This window comes from Schistocerca piceifrons, chromosome 1 (assembly GCF_021461385.2).
Source record: "Schistocerca piceifrons isolate TAMUIC-IGC-003096 chromosome 1, iqSchPice1.1, whole genome shotgun sequence".
Classification (NCBI taxonomy): domain Eukaryota; kingdom Metazoa; phylum Arthropoda; class Insecta; order Orthoptera; family Acrididae; genus Schistocerca; species Schistocerca piceifrons.
This window is the reverse complement of record NC_060138.1, coordinates 129467085-129488895: the sequence shown is the minus strand read 5'-3', so window position 1 is coordinate 129488895 and position 21811 is coordinate 129467085. Positions and strand designations below refer to the sequence as shown.

The following is a 21811-nucleotide window of genomic DNA, read 5'->3' as shown; positions in this document are numbered from 1 at the left end:
AGTCGTCTGTAGACTGTGTGTCTGGAGACAACTGTTCTAGTGGCTGCGGTAAGGTTCCGAGCAAGGCTACCTGCAGTACTCCGTGGCCGTCTGCGGGCACTGATTGTGAGGTATCGGTCTTGTGGTGTTGTACACTGTGGACATCCCGTAATGTAGCGCCTGGACACGTTTCCAGTCTGCTGGAAATCATAATCATGAGATCACACTTTGTGGCACACGGAGGGCCCGTGCTACGACCTGCTGTGTTTCACCAGCCTCCAGTCGCCTTAGTATTCTACCCCCCAGAACGTCATTGATATGTGTTCTTTGAGCCATTTTCAACACACAGTCACTATTAGCACGTCTGAAAACGTCTGCATACTTACTCGCTGCACCGTACTCTGGCATGCACCGACACACCTCTGCGTATGTGGACTGCTGCCAGCGCTACCGTCCGACGACCGTAGGTCAAATGAACCGCATGGTCATTCCTCGAGGTGATTTAAACCCGAAAACCGCCCACCAGAGATTGTTTCACCACGTATCAGCATTTTTCTTAATTTTTGAGCATGAGTGTAGATCCGCCAATTTGCTACCTTGTGTACGCGATACTAGCGCCATCTGTATACACTGATCAAGCAGAATGTTATGACTATCTACCTAAGTGCGGGTATGTCCACCATTTGGACGGATAACAGCGGTGTCGCGTCGTGGCCTAGAAGTACAGGGTTATTACAAACGATTGAAGCGATTTCACAGCTCTACAATAACTTTATTATTTGAGATATTTTCACAATGCTTTGCACACACATACAAAAACTCAAAAAGTTTTTTTAGGCATTCACAAATGTTCGATATGTGCCCCTTAGGGATTCGGCAGACATCAAGCCGATAATCAAGTTCCTCCCACACTCGGCGCAGCATGTCCCCATCAATGAGTTCGAAAGCATTGTTGATGCGAGCTCGCAGTTCTGGCACGTTTCTTGGTAGAGGAGGTTTAAACACTGAATCTTTCACATCACTATGCGTGAAACTTGCCCGCACGCGTTCAACCGTTTCTTCGCTCACTGCAGGCCGACCCGTTGATTTCCCCTTACAGAGGCATCCAGAACCTTTAAACTGCGCATACCATCGCCGAATGGAGTTAGCAGTTGGTGGATCTTTGTTGAACTTCGTCCTGAAGTGTCGTTGCACTGTTATGACTGACTGGTGTGAGTGCATTTCAAGCACGACATACGCTTTCTCGGCTCCTGTCGCCATTTTGTCTCACTGCGCTCTCGAGCGCTCTGGCGGCAGAAACCTGAAGTGCGGCTTCAGCCGAACAAAACTTTATGAGTTTTTCTACGTATCTGTAGTGTGTCGTGACCATATGTCAATGAATGGAGCTACAGCGAATTTATGAAATCGCTTCAATCATTTGTAATAGCCCTGTAATGTTCGTGCCGAGCCTCCGGGCCATCACAATCTGCCCTTGGTCAAACTCAAGATACATCGCGCGCCTTTCCCATTCTACACACGGCCAGCCAGCTCTCTGATACTACGTGTACCGTGCGTGTGTCTGACTAGCAGTCATTCCTCACTATGTGACGCTGCTATCTCCTGGACGAACTGATAGATATGGTACGTCGGTGGTCATTATGTTCTAGCTAATCACTGTACCTGCATATAGGTATCTCATGACTTTTGTCGCCTCAGTCGTATGTCAGTTAAGCGCCAAAGTGTTGGGAGGGAATCTTTTTTCCGAGAACGGAGTGATGTGGCACAGTGATTAATACAGGGTTTTCCTAAATGATGGACCCATTTTCCAAAATTCATGTGTATTCAAGTACAAACCCAATATGAACAAGCTTTATACCGATGAAAAGAGCAAGTTTCAAAGTTGCTGGAGGGTGGTGGTGGTTTCAGAACCGGGCGGTAGAGATCGCGGTGGGAATAGGGCACAGTGATTAATACAGGGTTTTCCTAAATGATGGACCCATTTTCCAAAATTCATGTGTATTCAAGTACAAATCCAATATGAACAAGCTTTATACCGATGAAAAGAGCAAGTTTCAAAGTTGCTGGAGGGTGGTGGTGGTTTCAGAACCGGGCGGTAGAGATCGCGGTGGGAAACAATTCTGTTTCACTGTCAATTGTGAGTGAGATGGGGACTGTGGAGGGCAAGGTTTTCTGCGTTCTTGAGCTCGCGAAAAGTGAGTCGCACATTGTAGTGCAGCGGACATTTCGTACCAAATTCGGTATTCAACCGCCAACTCGCAAAAGCATTAGCCGTTGGTTTAAGCAATTCAAACACACAGGGAGTGTGTGCAAAGGAAAAAGCACAGGCCAACCGCATGTGTCAGAGGATAATTGTCTGACAGGTTCAAGAAAGTTTTGTGCGCAGTCGCAGTAAGTCTACCAACAGAGCCAGTAGATAACTTGGAATAGCCCAACCAACTGTATCGAAAGCTCTGAGACGGCGTCTGCTGTACAAGCCCTATCGATTACAGTTTGTGCACGCTCTCAACTCCAATGACAAAGAGAAGCGTCTCGCATTTTGTCGTTATGAGCTAGCAAAGATGGAGGATGATGTATTTCTAAAGCGTGTAATTTTTAGCGATGTTGCACCTTAGTGGAAAAGTCAACAGACACAATGTTCGCATATGGGGTTTGGAAAATCCACATTCATCATTGCATCACGAAAGAGACTCACCGTATCCTGTACAAAGGCTTGTGGGCCATTTTTCTTTGCGGAAAGAACTATAACAGGAATCACGTACCTGGATATGTTGGAACAATAGCTGTTCCCTTAAGTTATGGAAGATTCCGAGGACTTCATTGTCCAACAGGATGGAGCTCCGCCCCATTGGCACCGTGATGTCAGAGGCTTTTTGAATGAATCCCTTCCTCAGCGCCGGATCGGTCGCAGGGGACTTGAGGACCTGGCTATGCACTTCTGGCCACCGAGCTCTCCTGATCTCACACCCTGCGACTATTTCATATGGGGTTATGTGGGGGAAGCTGTTTACGTCCCGCCTCTACCAACCACTCTGAACGATCTGCGTAACCGGACGGTTTGGAGTGATGGATCACGCAGTCCGAAGGACATTGTCTGCCATCATGCGTAGTGTCAACAGTTAAATGCGGAGGAGGAGGTGTCTTTCGTGGTTAAGAGTGTAGTCCTCTTACTTCGCTTGAGGAAATTGCTAAACGTGGAACGATATGATACCATTTTACAGTATTGTTTAGTGTTTACAATAGAGGAACACTTCAGGGACTATTATTGACTGTATCAGCATGGCAATGCACTGTCATAAAGCGGCACCTGTGAGGTATTGGTTTGTGGCCGAACGTGGTGCGTATTGCACACTCCTCAGCTGCCGGAATAACCAGACAAGTTTTACGAGTATACGAGATCTATGGAGGACGTTCTGTTACATAATCTAGATCATTCATTGTAACCTTGAAAAGCAAGGCTAAAAAAATCAGATTTGCTCTATTTCTTTGAAGTAATGCAGACAAGCCTCAGCTAACCTTAAATGAGTCTAATAACGTTTAGACAAGTTTTACGAGTATATGAGATCTATGGAGGAACGTTCTGTTACATAATCTAGATGATTCAGTCTAACCTTGAAAAGCAAGGCTAAAAAAATCAGATTTGCTCTATTTCTTTGAAGTAATGCAGACAAGCCTCAGCTAACCTAAAATGAGTCTAATAACGTTTAGAATAAGAGACTCTGAACAGCTAAAGCACTTAAAAGTAGAAAAATATACACGCGATTTTCAAACCACTTTATATAACAGAATCACCACCTTACTGACATAAAAAGGCATAATTTGTAAATAGCTAATATCCACCTACCACAACCCGAAAATATCCTCTACAGTAAGCACAAGATACGCCACAGGCTCACTTGAACAAATTACTTTTTATATTGTAATTTACGCCTAAAATTTCCGATAAATATTGTGTCCATTTGTGATTTCCAACAAACACGCTATTTCAGTCCACAGATTCCGAACGATATGGCGATCATGATATTTTCATCCCCAGCATGCCACAAACGCACTCACTCACTCACTCACTCTTTGACTAAACTTAGTAATTTCGGTGAGTCCATATTTCGTGTGTGAGGAAGAAAACAAGCTGATTTGAATTTCACCGATTATCGTCGGAAGTCTATACAGGGCTATTACAAATGATTGAAGCGATTTCATAAATTCACTGTAGCTCCATTCATTGACATATGGTCGCGACACACTACAGACACGTAGAAAAACTCATAAAGTTTTGTTCGGCTGAAGCCGCACTTCATGTTTCTGCCGCCAGAGCGTTCGAGAGCGCAGTGAGATAAAATAGCGACAGGAGCCGAGAAAGCGTATGTCGTGCTTGAAATGCACTCACATCAGTCAGTCATAACAGTGCAACGACACTTCAGGACGAAGTTCAACAAAGATCCACCAACTGCTAACTCCATTCGGCGATGGTATGTGCACTTTAAAGCTTCTGGATGCCTCTGTAAGGGGAAATCAACGGGTCGGCCTGCAGTGAGCGAAGAAACGGTTGAACGCGTGCGGGCAAGTTTCAGGCGTAGCCCGCGGAAGTCGACGAATAAAGCAAGCAGGGAGCTAAACGTACCACAGCCAACGGTTTGGAAAATCTTACGGAAAAGGCTAAAGCAGAAGCCTTACCGTTTACAATTGCTACAAGCCCTGACACCCGATGACAAAGTCAAACGCTTTGAATTTTCGGCGCGGTTGCAACAGCTCATGGAAGAGGATGCGTTCAGTGCGAAACTTGTTTTCAGTGATGAAGCAACATTTTTTCTTAATGGTGAAGTGAACAGACACAATGTGCGAATCTGGGCGGTAGAGAATCCTCACGCATTCGTGCAGCAAATTCGCAATTCACCAAAAGTTAACGTGTTTTGTGCTATCTCACGGTTTGAAGTTTACGGCCCCTTTTTCTTCTGCGAAAAAAACCTTACAGGACACGTGCATCTGAACATGCTGGAAAATTGGCTCATGCCACAACTGGAGACCGACAGCGCCGACTTCATCTTTCAACAGGATGGTGCTCCACCGCACATCCATCATGATTTCCGGCATTTCTTAAACAGGAGATAGGAAAACCGATGGATCGGTCGTGGTGGAGATCATGATCAGCAATTCATGTCATGGCCTCCACGATCTCCCGACTTAACCCCATGCGATTTCTTTCTGTGGGGTTATGTGAAAGATTCAGTGCTTAAACCTCCTCTATCAAGAAACGTGCCAGAACTGCGAGCTCGCATCAACGATGCTTTCGAACTCATTGATGGGGACATGCTGCGCCGAGTGTGGGAGGAACTTGATTATCGGCTTGATGTCTGCCGAATCACTAAAGGGGCACATATCGAACATTTGTGAATGCCTAAAAAAACTTTTTGAGTTTTTGTATGTGTGTGCGAAGCATTGTGAAAATATCTCAAATAATAAAGTTATTGTAGAGCTGTGAAATCGCTTCAATCATTTGTAATAACCCTGTATATTAGGACAATAAGATCAGATACAGCATAACCGACCGGGTAGTGGTTGTTTGGAAAGACCGGCCGATGTCGGTCGTCGGAGGAGGAGGAGGAGGAGGAGGAGTGTTTAACGTCCCGTCGACAACGAGGTCATTAGAGACGGAGCGCAAGCTCGGGTGAGGGAAGGATGGGGAAGGAAATCGGCCGTGCCCTTTCAAAGGAACCATCCTGGCATTTGCCTGAAGCGATTTTAGGGAAATCACGGAAAACCTAAATCAGGATGGTCGGAGACGGGATTGAACCGTCGTCCTCCCGAATGCGAGTCCAGTGTGCTAACCACTGCGCCACCTCGCTCGGTGGTCGTCGGAATCCACCTGTATAGTTACCACTGTGATCACAGACCTAGACCCATTGTTGCTGCGAGAGGTGTCAGCTGTGTGTACTAGGACGCCGTGAGAAAAGGTCGGGAGAGGTGGTTGAGTAGTTCAGTCGTATGGCACTTGCCCGCTACAGGCAAAGGTCCCGAGCTCGAGTCTTGGTCCGGCACAGTTTTAATCTGCAAGGAAGTTTCATATCAGCGCACACTCCGCTGCAGAGTGAAAATCTCACCTTGGTCTGCTAGGCCTGTTGCCAAAATATTGATGTATCGATATCTTTTCCAAAACATCGATATACATCGGCTATAAGATTTCCACCGATATATCGATATCACAATGACAATATCGAGTGCTGATATTTTTATTTTATATTATTTTTTTCACAGTTGTCGGTAAATATTTGAAATGGTTCTTTTGAAATTGTAGAAGAACATAATTTTACTTTCACTTTGTGAAGGAGTCTTACTACTTTATGAGCTTTGATCACGTCCAATCTTTTTCCTAGACTGTGTGAAGCAAGTATATGTGACACATAAGAAGTCAGATTGCACTAGGGGGTTGCGATGTGAATGAAATAACAAGAAATTCCAATGTGAATAAATATCACACCAATTGCGTAAAAAAAAAAGAGTCTACGTGACAAGTGGTGGTGGTTAGTGTTTAACGTCCCGTCGACAACGAGGTCATTAGAGACGGAGCGCAAGCTCGGGTTAGGGAAGGATTGGGAAGGAAATCGGCCGTGCCCTTTCAAAGGAACCATCTCGGCATTCGCCTGAAACGATTTAGCGAAATCACGGAAAACCTAAATCAGGATGGACGGAGACGGGATTGAGCCGTCGTCCTCCCGAATGCGAGTCCAGTGTGCTAACCACTGCGCCACCTCGCTCGGTCTACGTGACAAGATTGGTCCTTACGGTGGGCGGAGACATGTGAGGGAAATTGCTGACGTAATCGGCACTCGGCACTACCAACAGAAACCGTAACATTTAGCTTCCCCACGCAGTTTAGACACTACAACTGCTAGGTTGCTAGCGTTGGCAGAACTGAAAAAAAGACTAAAAAAGAAAAAAAGAAACAGGGAAGTGGACATGAAGTGTTTTGGACACAAAGCTGATACGTGACTAAACCGGACGACCGACCCGTCGGACACCTCTTATAGTGCCACTTACACGCAGTTACCATCATTATCAACGTGGTTTTCGCCAAGCGTGAACGTGCATCGTTTTCCTTTCATCACTTTAAAGTCAGTACCGCCATTAGACTTGTTTATTTATAGTGTTACATTTACACTTACACGGTCATGATTTCGGCTACAAAGTGCCATTATCAAGTGTTTTAAGTGCTATAAATTACCTTGGATCGCATACTACCGTATTTAATACGATTGTATGCCATCCCAGCCAATTTATAACAAACTCTTGATAATGGCACTTTGGAGCCGAAAACATGATTGTCTAAGTGTAGGCCGGCCGCGGTGGTCTCGCGGTTCTAGGCGCGCAGTCCGGAACCGTGCGACTGCTACGGTCGCAGGTTCGAATCCTGCCTCGGGCATGGATGTGTGTGATGTCCTTAGGTTAGTTAGGTTTAAGTAGTTCTAAGTTCTAGGGGACTGATGACCACAGCAGTTGAGTCCCATAGTGCTCAGAGCCATTTGAACCATTTGTCTAAGTGTAAATGAAACACTGTAAATAAACAACAGTCCAAAGGCGGTACTGACTTTAATGAAATATATTATGACTGTGGCCCCGCATTATGAAAAAAAAAGTTTTCCTTTCAATTTTTGCTCTAAGGGGGGTAGGTAGGCTGCTGGCTTGTTATGTACCGAATATCTAATAATAAATCAGTACTTACATATACAGTTCAAAACTGGCAATATATTTACACTGTGCACCCGATACACACTTCTAGCCATTAAAATTGCTTTATCACGAAGATGACGTGCTACAGACGCGAAATTTAATCGACAGGAAGAAGATGCTGTTATATGCAAATAATTAGCTTTTCAGAGCATGCACACAAGGTTGGCACCGGTGGCGACAGCTACAGCGTGCTGACATGAGGAAAGTTTCCAACTGATTTCTCATACACAAACGGCAGTTGACCGGCGTTGCCTGGTAAACGTTGTTGTGATGCCTCGTGTAAGGAGGAGAAATGCGTACCATCACGTTTCCGACTTTGATAAAGGTCGGATTGTAGCCTATCGCGATTGCGGTTTATCGTATCCCGACATTACTGCTCGCGTTGGTCGAGATCCAATGACTGTTAGCAGAATATGGAATCGGTGGGTACAGGAGAGTAAATACGGAACGCCGTGCTGGATCCCAACGACCTCGTATCACTAGCAGTCGAGATGACAGGCATCTTATCCCATGACTGTAACGGATCGTGCAGCCACGTCTCGATCCCTGAGTCAGCAGGTGGGTACGTTTGCAAGACAACAACCATCTGCACGAACAGTTCGACGACGTTTGCAGCAGCATGGACTAGCACAGACAGGAGTGCCTGCGACGGTGTACTCAACGACGAACCTGGGTGCACGAATGGCAAAACGTCATTTTTTCGGATGAATCCAGGTTCTGTTTACAGCATCATGATGGTTGCATCCGTGTTTGGCGACATCGAGGTGAACGCACATTGGAAGCGTGTATTCGTCATCGCCATACTAGGGTATCACCCGGCGTGATGGTATGGGGTGCCATTAGTTACAAGTCTCGTTCACCTCTTGTTCGCATTGACGGCACTTTGAACAGTGGACGTTACATTTCAGATGTGTTACCACCCGTGGCTCTACCCTTCATTCGATCCCTGCGAAACCCTACACTTCAGCAGGGTAATGTACGACCGCGTGTTGCAGGTCCTGTACGGGCCTTTCTGGACACAGAAAATGTTCGACTGCTGCCCTGGCCAGCACATTCTCCAGATCTCTCACCAATTGAAAACATCTGGTCAATGGTGGCCGAGCAACTGGCTCGTCACAATGCGCCAGTCACTACTCTTGATGAACTGTGGTATCGTGTTGAAGCTGCATGGGCAGCTGTACCTGTACACGCCATCCAAGCTCAGACTCAATGCCCAGGCGTATCAAGGCCGTTATTACGGCCATAGGTGGTTGTTCTGGGTATCGATTTCTCAGGATCTATGCACCCAAATTGCGTGAAAATGTAATCACATGTCAGTTCTAGTATAATGTATTTGTCCAATGAATACCAGTTTATCATCTGAATTTCTTCTTGGTGTAGCAATTTTAATGACCAGTAGTGTATATAGGCAGGTATCTAGATACTTTTCTCGTCGATATATCGATATATCAGTACTATTCGTCGACGCATCTAGAGTCGATGGGACGCCTTATAAATATCGATATATCGGATTTTGTATATTTCTAACACTCGTGTTAAATTTGTCATAGGTCAGTTTCAAATCGAATTACGTGCCTACACTCTGCGCGCGCGATATGTAAAATTTCGTGGCTTGTCACATTGTGCTGAATGCTGCCAGGGCGTGGTGAGTTAGTAGCTCGCAGATCCAGAGCGTCTGCGACTGCGGCGGTCGGGTTTACCGTTGCGGAGGTCCTCGCCGTGACCTCGGCCGCGTGGCTGCCAGGCTCCCGCACGTGTTCCACACACGCCGGAGCGCACCGCCCACAAGGTGTGTACACACACTCGCACACAGCCTTTGTGCTCACGGTATGCGGTAACCCATTTGAAGCAGGCGCAAGCAGTGGCAACTGGGTCTGACTGGTGTTGCAATGCAAAGTAAATCGTACAGATGACTTTCAAACGGAAGCACGAAATTTCCGCTGTGTTCTACTTGAAAATAGCTAAATGACCGATAATACGACAGTGGCTTTCGTAAATAGTGCGCTTCCGGGGCTCGGCGAAACGCGCCGCCTCACGCGCCGGTTCCGGAACGAACGAGGACGTCTGATACGCCGGTCAGCCTGAGTGTTGTTTTTAATCGGTTTCCGATGTCCTACTAGCTGAATATAGGGCTGGTATGAAATGGCTCTGAGCACTACGGGACTTAACTTCTGAGGTCATCAGACCCCTAGACTTAGATCTGCTTAAACCTAACCAACCTAAGGACATCACACCCATCCATGCCCGAGGCAGGATTCGAACCTACGACCGTAGCGGTGGTATCCACGTCCCGCTTTAGTTATACGATTGGCAAAATTAGAAAACATTCGCACATTTTCAAATGGGATAAAACTAGACGCAAACAGCTGGGGTACAAAAATTTCGTTCTGAGGTTAAAGGAGTTGCTACAGGAAGATCATAAAGCCACCCTCTAAAATTCCCAAGTCGGATACTTACGATGTCGACCCCGTGAAAGACCAGGATGATGATGATGAAGATGATGATGATGATGATGATGATGATGAAAAAGATGAAGAAGAAGGACGGTGACGATGCTATCTTTCGAAATCTTATATAACTGTGAACCGTAGCCAACAAAAAATAAATTAGGAACCATGCTACGTGTACCCGAGCGTGTTCATGGAGAGGATGGAGCATAGGATAAATCACAGACGTGTCCAAAATAAATTTGTGACTGAAACTTCGTGGCAGGTTAAAACTGTGTACCGGTAATGGACTCCATCCGCGACTTTTGTCTTCCAGGGGCAGTTGTTCTACAGCCGGCCGCTGTGGCCGAGCGGTTCTAGGCGCTTCAGTCCGGAACCGCGCTGCTGCTACGGTCACAGGTTCGAATCCTGCCTCGGACATGGATGTTTGTGATGTCCTTAGGTTAGTTAGGTTTCAGTAGTTCTGTCTAGGGGACTGATGACCTCAGATGTTAAAGTTCCATAGTGCTTAGAGCCATCTGATTTGCTCTACAGATTAAGTTACTATTGTTTGTTAACTATTCTTTTATTGAGCTAAAATTCAAGAAATTACGAGATTTTACAAATGTTGGTGCTTAGATTAACCACTCTCAACATATCCTTTAAATTATTTACCTAAAATAAAAAATTGATAATAATATAGTGTAAATGATAAAAAGGCCAGCCACAGCAGTAAACATTTCGTATCCATAGAATATATTTTTTAAATACTGTAAATAACTGTTTTCAGTTGTACTTGCAGAACATACACGGTTTAGGTTTTTTCCTTAATATTAGTATTCCACATTTATTACAAGAAAATAACACTCCGTCTTCAGGCCGCAAGTGGCCCATCGGGACCATCCGACCGCCGTGTCATCCTCATTGAGGATGCGGATAGGAGGGGCGTGTGGTCAGCACACCGCTCTCCCGGTCGTTATGATGGTATTCTTGACCGAAGCAGCTACTGTTCGATCGAGTAGCTCCTCAATTGGCATCACGAGGCTGAGTGCACCCCGAAAAATGCCAACAGCGCATGGCGGCCAGTATGGTCACCCATCCAAGTGCTGGCCACGCCCGACAGCGCTTAACTTCGGTGATCTCACGGGAACCGGATTGCAAGAAAATGATATGAATGATTTGTTCGAATTTATTCTAAATCAAATTGGTCTGATCAAGTTTTGTTAGTTAAACTGTACACACATGAAACTAGATTTGAGATACAAAACATGCAATTTCATCATCTTGTAATTACTCGTAATCCTTCGATTCGCAACAATATAAAATAAAGTTTAATTTTAAATATTTTTGCAAAACTGACCTCTATCATCATAGTAAGCAATGAATACAAGGAGAAATTGGCAAAAGGTAATCAACTGTTTAAAGTTGTGATTGTACTTTGGAACCACTGAACCATACAGTTTTCAACCACTAATCATTTCATGAGATTTATTTCGAAACAATTTCGCATTTTTTTCTTAGATACAATGATTCAAATCGCTCTGAGCACCATGGGACTTAACTTCTGAGGTCATCAGTCCCCTAGAACTTAGAACTACTTAAACCTAACTAACCTAAGGACAACACACACATCCATGCCCGAGGCACGATTCGAACCTGCGACCGTAGCGGTCGCGCGATTCCAGACTGCCAAATACAATACATCTCTAAACTACCGTTGACTCATAATTCCTAAAATAAATTATACTTCTAAATGACAAGCAATTTCATTTAGAAATCGCTCATAACAGCAGAAGTACAAACTGAAAACAACTACTTTAGATATGCTTGCTTTCGCTGTCTATGAACTCCTCAGTATGACTGCTATTAAAAAAAAAAAAAAAAACCTCACAATATTCTACAGTTATGTACCACAATCTTCGCGGTGGCTATGGCTCTAAACGCTGTAAATGGCTGCTACAGTGTACCACATTCGGAGAAGTACTTCAGTCTACCACTAGATGTGTGTGTCTGTCAATAACATCAGTGCTTTCATGCGAAAGACCCGAGTACATTTAAAAAAAATGTGGCTTCAAGCAGAAGCTATTGGTAGTCAAAGGGTTAAAATGTAGTAATAAAATTAAAAATACTAAGTTACACCAAACCATGGTTTCTTCTTCGTTGCACTCTCATATGTGGTCTCAGAACAGCCTGTGTTTTAAGTCCAACATGACTGGCTCAACTATTTTGTTCCATCACGTAACTGTGGTTCAAATGGCTCTGAGCACTATGGGACTTAACAGCTGTGGTCATCAGTCCCCTAGAACTTAGAACTACTTAAACCTAACTAACCTAAGGACATCACACACATCCATGCCGGAGGCAGGATTCGAACCTGCGACCGTAGCAGTCGCGACGTAACCGTGTTGCTCACTCTAAATGCGTACTCCTATTTATCATTTTCCTTTCTTAACCAGTCTCGAGAGTCACATGCAGGTAATTGTGCGCTGACGGTCCTAAATGACATTTAAGATTGCAGTATTGCAGTGACAAACAGTCGATAAACTCCCTTGCGTTTGCCGAGAAAAAAAATGCTTTGTGCCAAGGACCCAGGAATATGCATAGTGTTTTTAGGTAAAAATCTCCAGCCTGGTCGGCGTTTATTATATCCAGCTACGACTCGCCACCCGTCCTCATAGCTTTACTTCTCTAGTTCCTACTCTTATGCAAATATCCAAGGTTCGAGGCATCTACCAGTGCACAATTTTAACCCGCCGGTATGTTTCAAATCAGCGCACACACCACGATGGAGTACAAATTCATTCTGAGAACTCTGTGACTGACAGGTTGCTGTGGCGGGGGACAGAGCAGCCACGCTTAGCAGAGTTCTGCCTGTACCTGCGAAACTGACAACACAGCAAGCATATACCATATACGGCACTCGAGAAAGGACTACGATTGGCTGGTGGTCATCCCGTACCACTCAACTCGCTGGAACGCCATTCACAAATTCATTTTAACTCAAGTGTAGCCACAATGTCGCGCAGACTGGGGATCTAATTTCCATCGGGCCACCCATGTTTATATTTTTTTTTCCTCTTCTAAGGCAGTCGAAACACCAGTACACATCTCACATGTTGTTTCCAAATGCTTCATCTTGTGATGCTCCTTGCCAGTTATTTACGCCCATCCTGTTGTATATTGCTTTAATTCCATTGACCCACGTACCCCTGGCTCTTTCTCTTCGTCTCAACCAAATTATTTCCTCCATGAATATTCTTGGAACCACTTGACCCTCATTCATTCTCATTAGATGGCCTGCCCACTGAAATCTTCTAGATTTCATTCTACTCATTATTGGTGCTAATTTTAACAGCATATGCATAACTTTGCGATTCATTATCACAGTGTGGATCAGTTTTCGTTGGTTTCCCCAAATCGCTTAATCCGATTTCTGGGGTGGTTCCTATCCAAAGGAAGCGGCCGATTACCTTCCCCACACTTGTGAAATCCGAGCGTGGTTCCACGTCTAAGGATTTCGACAACGACCACACACAAGGGTGTCACCAGCGCTAAATTATTAGGGCGGGAGGGGGGGGGGGGGGAGACTCAATAGATAGCGTACAGATAATAAGGGATCTAAACGGGAGATCCCTTTGTAAAAAGGTGAAAAAAAATTGGACTTAAACCACTTTCTGGAGCATTCTGGCTGCTTCAGTCCATGTGCATTTCAATGGCACTTAAATCCTGAAGCGTGACAGTTTAAGCCTAGATTAAGCGGTATTTTGCAATTACCGAGTGTAAAGAAGTTTTATAATGAATGAGATTTTCACTCTGCAGCGGAGTGTGCGCTGATATGAAAGTTTCCTGGCGGGTTAAAACTGTGTACCGGACCGAGACTCGAACTCGGGACCTTTGCCTCTCGCGGGCAAGTGCCCTACCAACTGAGTTACCCAAGCACGACTCAAGCCCCGTCCTCACATATATCATATCAGCGCACACTCCGTTGCAGAGTGAAAATCTCATTCTGGAAACATCCCCAGGCTAAGCCATGTCTCCGCAATATGCTTTCTTTCAGGAGTGCTAGTTCTGCAAGGTTCGCAGGAGAGCTTCTGTAAAATTTGGAAGGTAGGAGACGAGATACTGGCAGAAGTAAAGCTGTGAAGACCGGGCGTGAACGTGCTTGGGTAGTTCAGATGGTAGAGCATTTGCCCGCGAAAGGCAAAAGGTCCCGAGTTCGAGTCTCGGTCCGGCACACAGTTTTAATCTGTCAGGGAAGTTTCAAGTTTTATAATGTTAACATCTAAATTTATCGGCAGTGTGCGTATGATTATTATGTATTATGTCCCGAACAACCGTGGAAGCTACTTCAAACTGAATAGTTTTTCAAACTACGTACTGCTTGATTCATCACTCGTAGTCGCACCAACACAGTTCATTAAAACTTCGAATGTTGGCTTTTTTGTGAATAATGTAAGTCGATTTGATTTACTGGCACCTTAGTAAATTCTGCAAATTATTCATTCTTAATGCACAAGAATTTTTAGTTGTGTAATTAGTTAACTTGGACGTATTCGTTCAACGGTGTTTTTTGTCAACTAAGATTCAAAAAACTGAAACTGCTTTTCAAAAAATATTGGAAGGGGCACGTCCCCCCTTTAATCTCCCCTCCCCCCTTCTCCGCCCCACCCTTCCACCGGCGGTGACTCCCCTAATCGGAGAACAACACGTGTCTGGAACAAACTGTGCCGCGAAATGAAGCGTATGTACCGGATGATGGTGGGCACTCACAGCACTTTGTGTAAGATGGTGCGAAAGATTCCTTAACTACTACAGATGACAAGTGTAATGAAGAGTCGCCTGCCCACAGAAACACGAAATGAAAGATTATGTTTTTACAGCGCGTTCTAGTGTACGTAACACCGTGTCGAAAAAACTGTCGCGCTATTTCACAAACGCTATGCATGCGGTATAGTGCAATTTACTGCGACATATTTTATAGCAAACATTTGCCATCTACAGTTACTTCAAGAAATTAAACAGGCTAGATGTTGACGACGCACCTCCAAACTGTGGTTTGGTTGTGGGCAGAGCGGTTACTCGCGCCTTAAACTAACATGTTTAGCCGCTACTTGAAGGCGCTGCCATACTGATGTTTTTTTTCCAAGGCGCGCGTGCGCCAAGCTTCATAGCGAATGTGTATCTCTGGCTCTGTCTGTGTGTGTGTGTGTGTGTGTGTGTGTGTGTGTGTGTGTGTGTGTGAGAGAGAGAGAGAGAGAGAGAGAGAGGTAGAGTGTCATTTTTCTTTCTCTCGATATCCCAGCGGCATTCTCCTTCCTCCTCTATTGTTCTTACTGCTCTCTTCCTGTCCTCTCCCGTCCCCCTCCCTCCCCCCTCCATTCCCCCCACGCACACACACACACACACACACACACACACACACACGTTCAGCAAACGGGCTCACGCCAACGCTTTGCATTGACCTCGCTTTTAATTTCGCTGTTTATAGAACTCTCCGTGCAACGTAACTAGAAATGGAGGGAGAAAGGAAACTACCTCTTTGTTTACGTCTCACAACGACGCTTCTGCAATAAATGGCGACAATATCTAGTAACCGCAGAGAAACAGCATTATCTGGAAACGAATACGGACCTTTAACAGAACAAAGCAGGAACGTAGACGTACAGTGCATCACAAAAGTATTCGACCACTCTCATTGTTTTTGAAATGTGAAGTTCTCTTCGAACAAAAAAAATGGCTGTGAGCACTATGAGACTTAACTTCTGAGGTCATCAGTCCCCTAGAACTTAGAACTACTTAAACCTAACTAACCTAAGGACTTCACACACATCCATGCCCGAGGCAGGATTCGAACCTGCGACCGCAGCGGTCGCGTGTTTCCAGACGCGCCTATAACCGCTCAGCCACAACGGCCGGCGCCGCAATGCAGCAGAAATATGGGAAGGACGTGTAGCCTGAAATAGTCCGAGGAATTATCAGACGAGAGGGGTATGCTGGTCGAGTAAGCAGGAAGAAGCCTGTGATAAATGAGAGGAATAGAAAGAAACGAATGGACTTCGCGAAGCAGCACGTAAAGAAAAATGTCAGTAGGTGGGACGATGTAATTCTTGTCGATGAATGTCAAGTACAGATGTTCTCAAACGGAAGACCAGTGACTTGGAGAAACCCACGTGAAGAATTTCAATCGAAGCATCTGCAACCCATGGTGGTGGAGGTGTCATGATTTGGCGTTCCACGTCGTCATCTGGGGTAGGCGAATTAGCATTCATTGAAGGTACAACGGACAAGCATAACTATCTGAACATCCTAAAAGAGAACTCACCGCAAAGTGCTACAAGTTTCGGGCTTTGGAGGACGTTCAAATTGTATCAAGACAATGATCCGAAGCATAAAGTGGATATTGTGATACCGTGGACCCTGTGTAATGGTCCTAAGGTTTTGGATACCCCTCCTCAGAGTCCAGACTTGAACCCAATAGAAAATCTTTGGAGTGAATTGAAGCGAAAAGTACGACAAACGCCAGACATCAAAACAAACTTTAAAGGAACGAATACTGGAAGAATGGCGACAAATAAGTCGTGATTATACGCAGAAGTTCGTTCACAGCATGCCTAAACGCTTGGAGCGAAAAGGTCTGCATACAAGGTATTAAAATGAACAAGGTTGTGATTGTTATAATTGCCGCCCAAACACTTTTGTTGCTGTGACTGTGTGCATGTTTCTTTGTGTATTATTGTTTATGTTGTTTGAGTGAAGTCTGTAAATAAGAAAATGCTGTTCTGTTATTTATTACATAGTCCTATACCACTCTGTGCCGAGACTACTCCTGTAATATGTGGTGCCTGTAAATAATGAAGTAAAAATAAAGCATAACACTGGTGGCCGAATACTTTTGTGAGTCACTGTAGCTAGCGGACAGGGCAGCCATCACACAGGCTATGGAACGCCGTTTCACAGCAAGGCCAGCCCATTAAGCCACTGAATCTAGTTTTCTTCTCATGCTTCCCACTTCAGAGCCAATTAAATGCTAAGCAGTAATGGAGAACACGAAAAAAGCCATGAGCTGGAATTCAAATTCTTTCTTAGGTGGAATCGTTTAGCAGGGTACGATCTTTAGTGTGTATTTTATGTCGAAGTTTACTTATTACACTGGTAAAAGTGACAATTTTTTCACTGAAATATATTCCAACTTCTTCAGTAACCAGTTCTTCACCAATGATAAGAATCGTACGAACTGTTCAGCAGCAGCGTTCCAGCATTTCAGTCTTCGTCCACTGTTACACCTAACAGGTAGATACACTATCTCTATACTGTATTAATTTCAGTAACCACGTGTTGGCGATAGCAAACACCTGCGCCTCCCACACTACAGATATCTGACGGGCTTTTCGCCGAAATCCGTATTTTCCTCCTCCTCCTCATCATTATCATCCTCATCTGCAGCTTGACACGGCGGTTATATTTCGTGCATAATAATCTTTTTCTTTTTGTCTGTCTATTTCCTGTCGTTAAACGAGTAAATTTGATCCTGATAAATACAGGGTTATTACAAATGATTGAAGCGATTTCACAGCTCTACAATAACTTTATTATTTGAGATATTTTCACAATGCTTTGCACATACATACAAAAACTCAAAAAGTTTGTTTAGGCATTCACAAATGTTCGATATGTGCCCCTTTAGTGATTCGGCATACATCAAGGCGATAATCAAGTTCCTCCCACACTCGGCGCAACATGTCCCCATCAATGAGTTCGAAAGCATCGTTGATGCGAGCTCGCAGTTCTGGCACGTTTCTTGATAGAGGAGGTTTAAGCACTGAATCTTTCACATAACCCCACAGAAAGAAATCGCATGGGGTTAAGTCGGAAGATCGTGGAGGCCATGACATGAATTGCTGATCATGATCTCCACCACGACCGATCCATCGGTTTTCCAATCTCCTGTTTAAGAAATGCCGGAAATCATGATGGAAGTGCGGTGGAGCACCATCCTGTTGAAAGATGAAGTCGGCGCTGTCGGTCTCCAGTTGTGGCATGAGCCAATTTTCCAGCATGTCCAGATGCACGTGTCCTGTAAGGTTTTTTTCGCAGAAGAAAAAGGTGCCGTAAACTTTAAACCGTGAGATAGCACAAAACACGTTAACTTTTGGTGAATTGCGAATTTGCTGCACGAATGCGTGAGGATTCTCTACCGCCCAGATTCGCACATTGTGTCTGTTCACTTCACCATTAAGAAAAAATGTTGATTCATCACTGAAAACAAGTTTCGCACTGAACGCATCCTCTTCCATGAGCTGTTGCAACCGCGCCGAAAATTCAAAGCGTTTGACTTTGTCATCGGGTGTCAGGGCTTGTAGCAATTGTAAACGGTAAGGCTTCTGCTTTAGCCTTTTCCGTAAGATTTTCCAAACCGTCGGCTGTGGTACGTTTAGCTCCCTGCTTGCTTTATTCGTCCACTTCCGTGGGCTATGCGTGAAACTTGCCCGCACGCGTTCAACCGTTTCTTCGCTCACTGCAGGCCGACCCGTTGATTTCCCCTTACAGAGGCATCCAGAAGCTTTAAACTGCGCATACCATCGCCGAATGGAGTTAGCAGTTGGTGGATCTTTGTTGAACTTCGTCCTGAAGTGTCGTTGCACTGTTATGACTGACTGATGTGAGTGCATTTCAAGCACGACATACGCTTTCTCGGCTCCTGTCGCCATTTTGTCTCACTACGCTCTCGAGCGCTCTGGCGGCAGGAACCTGAAGTGCGGCTTCATCTGAACAAAACTTTATGAGTTTTTCTACGTATCTGTAGTGTGTCGTGACCATATGTCAATGAATGGAGCTACAGTGAATTTATGAAATCGCTTCAATCATTTGTAATAGCCCTGTACTTCTGCTTAGTTACTGGCACTGTGTCACAGACTACTCATTAATTTGTTAATTATTCACTTTTTTCTCATTCTGTGAAATCTGTGCCACGAAGAAAACACTGCTGGATTCCTATGAAGAAGCTGAAACAAATGATTGAAAATGTAGTTGAGCGTAGCCAGACTTGAGTCGAAACATAACACCTTCCGTATTCACTTAGAAAATTCTCTCTCTGTACGATGGTATTTCGTACTTGTTTCAAACATGAAAAACGGTGTTCAGTAAGTACTAATTTTTACGGTCTGTTTTTCCACGCAAAGATGCGAAGAAATAACGGCATCAACATAGGTCTTAGATTTCAACTGTTGAGACAACACGCAATGGCGAACAGTCTGACTGGGGCGAACTGTGAACGCTTCTCGTGCAACGAGTTGGCTGATAACTTTGATTATATGCATCTAGCAATACGTGTAAGAATCTACATAATTTACGTTCCATCGCAATCCAGCATATTACAGTAAGCGCGTCCAAGTGCACATTCGCAAACCTTACCTTCGTCAGTGGATACGTAAGGGATTGAGCTATTTCTGGACTAGTGTGATCACTTGACTTAAACGCACTGGATTAACCGTAATGTTGTTGGCCTGCAGACTTACGTTAATGATTACGGATTGATCTATGGGCAACTGTTTAAATTCACACTGAGGCGTGTTTGGAACTCACTGTGGTGTCGGGTTAAAGAGTGCACTGATGTTTTGGTTGAGGTGTTGTGTACCATTCGTAAAACGCAGTAAACAACACATGTAATAAACGGTTGCTTTAACTGTCGTAGTACTGCGACTAACAGTCTTATAACTAGGGAAAAAGCAGTTCTGAACCCATGTTTATATTGACTTTTCAATAATATCTTCGAACCTTGAACATTTCTCGCTATTTTCCATACCCCAATTAATTCACTAACTAAATCAGCACGTTTCAACGGGAAATTACTCATTATCAGATGCCTTTTGTTCTCTGACTAGAATTTCTCACGGAAGGATGTCATTGCAAGGATACCTTTCCTGTGTTTAGAGGGAGTTGTTGAAGTATGAACCTTGTAGTATCCATTACTACTTCGACGTAAATTTATGCAACTTGAGTTTGATTACCTCAAAGATGTTAAACTGCTGGTGCGAACCTATCTCTCAGCGCATGTTTTATCGCTCGCTTTTGGTGTAGAACACTCTCTTGTCTCGACGTGCAGGCAAACTGTATGTAATTACTACCCTGCTGGTTTTCCTCGTGGCTCGCTGTGGCACATATTAGCCTTAGTCACCTTCCGTGACTCATGTAATTGGACATTTTTCTCCGTTTTATTGATTGAATTATCGACTCAGGGTCTGAGGTTTGCAACCAATGCACGACGATGAATAATTATTAATAAATAAGGCAAATTAGCAAGTCGTCATTTACTTATAGTGTACCATACAGAACCCATTGTGGACAATCCATTTTCTGTTTGTTTTGTAATAGACATTTGATTGTGGCGTCTAGTATCAGTGATGACCTATGCTGGTGCGAGAGAGGTATTGTATAGTTACCCTCACACGCCAGCGGCATTAAGTATAATACGGACCTCTAGTACGACCCACTTCATTCAAAACTAAATACAGTAAACCTGTTGTTATAAAATAGGACGCCACAAACTGTTCGCTTAAACGACACCTACACGTTCGCTTGAATCACTTCCGCAACACTTTCATTTAATCTTTACGTTAAAATCTTGGTAGAAGTACATCTACATCTACGTGATTACTTTGCTATTCACAATATAAAGTGCCTTATAGAGGGTTCAATGAACCACCTTCAAGCTGTCTCTCTACCGTTCCACTCTCGAACGGCGCGCGGGAAAAACGAGCATTTAATTTTTTCTGTGCGAGCCCTGATTTCTCTCATTTCATTGTGATGATCATTTCTTCTTATGTAGGTGGGTGGCAACAGAATGTTTTCGGAATCGGAGGAGAAACCTGGTGATAGAAATTTCATGAGAAGATCCCGTCGCAACGAAATACGCCTTTGTTTTAACGATTGCCACTCCAATTCACGTATCGTGCCTATGGCACTATCTCCCCTACTTCGCGGTAATACAAAACGAGCTGCCCTTCTTTGTACTTTTTCGATGTCATCCGTCAGTCCCATCTGATGCGAATCCCACACCGCACAACAGTATTCCAGAATAGGGCGGACCCGCGTGGTGTAAGCAGCCTCTTTAGTAGAGCTGTTGCACCTTCTAAGTATTCTGCCAATGAATCGCAGTCTTTGGTTTGCTCTACCCACAATAATATCTATGTGATCGTCCCAATTTAGGTTATTTGTAACTGTAATCCCTAAGTATTTAGTTGAATTTACAGCCTTCAGATTTGTGTGACTTATCGCCTAATCGAAATTTAGCAGATTTCTTTTCGTACTCCTGTGAATAACTTCACACTTTTCTTTGTTCACGGTCAACTGCCACTTTTCGCACCATATAGATATCTTATCTAAATCATTTTGCAATTCGTTTTGGTCGTGTGATGACTTTACAAGACGGTAAATGACAGCATCATCTGGAAACAATCTAAGACGGCTACTGAGATTGTCTCGTAAGTCGTTAATATACCGGGTGATCAAAAAGTCAGTATAAACTTGAAAACTGAATAAATCACGGAATAATGTAGATAGAGAGGTACAAATTGACACACATGCTTGGAATGACATGGGGTTTTATTAGAACCAAAAAAACACAAACGTTCAAAATCTGTCCGACAGATGGCGCTTCATCTGATCAGAATAGCAATAATTAGCAT

General features: G+C 44.2%; 1 protein-coding gene across 1 annotated transcript in view; it reads right to left on the bottom strand.

Moving 5' to 3' along the window:
• LOC124788484 (probable G-protein coupled receptor Mth-like 1) overlaps positions 1-21811 on the bottom strand; it is a 539206-nt gene that overhangs the window by 273356 nt on the left and 244039 nt on the right. The gene's annotated exons all lie outside the window — the stretch shown is intronic.